Source organism: Macrobrachium nipponense, chromosome 19, assembly GCF_015104395.2.
Source record: "Macrobrachium nipponense isolate FS-2020 chromosome 19, ASM1510439v2, whole genome shotgun sequence".
In the NCBI taxonomy this organism is placed as follows: Eukaryota; Metazoa; Arthropoda; class Malacostraca; order Decapoda; family Palaemonidae; genus Macrobrachium; species Macrobrachium nipponense.
The window spans coordinates 3,419,671-3,422,170 of NC_061088.1; positions in this window are offsets into that span (position 1 = coordinate 3,419,671).

Sequence of the window (2,500 nt, forward strand, 5' to 3'; positions counted from 1 at the left end):
AGAGGTGAGAGTTGAGATTTGAGAGAGAGAGAGAGAGAGAGAGAGAGAACAACTGTTTCGGAAATATTAATTATAAAATTTAAAGAAGGAAAATAAGGAGAGATAGAAACTGAAGAATGAATAAAAGATTGCAAGATGATTAAAGGGAAGAGAGAGAGAGAGAGAGAGAGAGAGAGAGAGAGAGAGAGAGAGAGAGAGAGAGAGAGAGATCATAACCATATTGCAAATGTTAATTACAAAAAAACACGAGTCCCCGAAATAAGGAGAGACAGAATTTGAAGTAAGAACAAAAGAATGAAAGATGATTAGAGAGAGAGAGAGAGAGAGAGAGAGAGAGAGAGAGAGAGAGAGAGAGAGAGAGAGAGAGGGGGTTACCTGGTATCTCTCCCCAGCCATACGGTTACATTCACGAGTCATAATTGTAACTCGTAAGAGATGTGGTTTATGTTGTAATGGTAAATTTCAATTACAAAATTATTATTATTATTTTTTTTTCTTTTCTTTTCTTTTTTCAGAAGATGATCCCTATTCACATGGAACAAATCCACAAGGGGCCACTGACTGAAAATTCAAATTTTCTAGGAAGTAACAGAGGGCAATGGGAAATACAGAAAGAAGAGATAAACCATTATAAAGGGAAAACATAAATGAACAAATAAACAGATAAAAATGTTATGTAAATTATTAAGATCTAAAAGGAGAATGCTCATACAGCAAACGGCTGAATTAGGCGGCGCAAACACCAGTTGGAGAAAAGACGAGAACTCAGAATCCATCTATCTGAAACACATAAGTATGGGGAACAACTTGAGGAAGACGTTCAAGGAAGACATTCAACAATTCCTAATTAGAACTTCGGGGTCGGACAGTGACATATGGAAGTGTGATCGATCCAATTACTCAGCTCTTCCGAAGCCTGGAAAAACCTCCGATGGCTAAATACAGACACAGGCCTCCCTTCCTTCTTTTGCGTTACTGTCAAAGAAAACTAATGTGCCGGAGCGGCTTTGTCTGTCCGTCCGCACTTTTTCTGTCCGCCCTCAGATTTTAAAATATACTGAGGCTAGAGAGCTGCAAATTGGTTTGGTGATCGTCCCACCCTCCAATCATCGCATATACCAAATTACAGCCCTCTAACCTCAGTAGTTTTTATTCTATTTGAGGCTAAAGTTAGCCATAACCGTGCTTCTGGCAACTATATAAGATAAGCTACCACCGGTCCGCGGTTAAAGTTTTCTTGGGGCGCGGCTTATGCAGCATTATCCCGTGACCACCGAAAGATAGACCTATATCCGGTGGCCTTGATTATACGCTGTACAGAAAACTCGATTGAGCCGAAGAAACTTAGGAGCATTTTTAAGCTGTTATTTTTTTCTACTCGTTCCCTTCTTATTATATTTTTTTCATGTACCATTTTCAGGCGTTAACTCTCAGTAGAGTTCTCGCCTTGAAATCTACCTGATCCCCCTGCAGCCACACCCCCCCCCCCCCCCACCCCCCCCCCCCCCCCCCACCCTCGACCCCCGGGCGCGCCATAAACGGTACCTTTCGACCTTTCTCTCGCAAATGTTTAATCAAGTCTTCTAATTAAGTCTTCTAATTAGCAGAGGCGTTATTTACTTTTACGCTGATTAGAAAGTGACGAGGGATTCTTCTACTTAACTTCTAAACTTATATACCGGGAAATTAATGGCCTGAAGTCATTTAAAAGCTTATTTTTTTTATTGAAGAGTGTAACATCCGCAACAGACTGGCTATAGTAAAGTAAGTTATCAATTAGAGGCCGATTTCTTAGCCTATAGTGGTTATTTTAGTCAAAGCTTTTGCATAACTCTTAACTGACATCTTGGTTGGACGAGTGTTTTACGCGCTCGCCTGCCGATTCGATATTCCCGAGTTCGATTCCCAACTCTGCCAACGTCGACCCAGAGGAATTTGTTTCTGGTGATTAGAAATTCATTTCTCGATATGATGTGGTTCGGATCCCACAATAAGCTGCAGGTCCCGTTGCTAGGTAACCAATTGGTTTCTATGGCGTAAAAATGATCTAATCTTTCGGGCTAACCATAGGAGAGCTGTTAATCAGCTCAGTGGTCTGGTTAAACTAAGATATACTTAACTTTTTTCATTCCTTCTGACTTTAACCAAGCTTACGTTTATTTCGAATGCTTTCGCTATTTTTCAATGGAATTTAACATGTGTTTGTTTGTTTGTTTGTTAGTATGGTGTTTTTACGTTGCATGGAACCAGTGGTTATTCAGCAACGGGGCCAACGGCTTGACGCGACTTCCGAACCACGTCGAGAGTGAACTTCTATCACCAGAAATACACATCTCTCACCCCTCAATGGATTGACCGAGAATCGAACTCGCGGCCACTGAGGTGACAGGCAAAGGCCATACCAACCACGCCAATGAGGCGCTAATTAACATGTGGGATATATTAGGAACAGTCTCCGCACGTCCATTTCTTGCGTTGACTTCCTAACCGTCATTCTGCT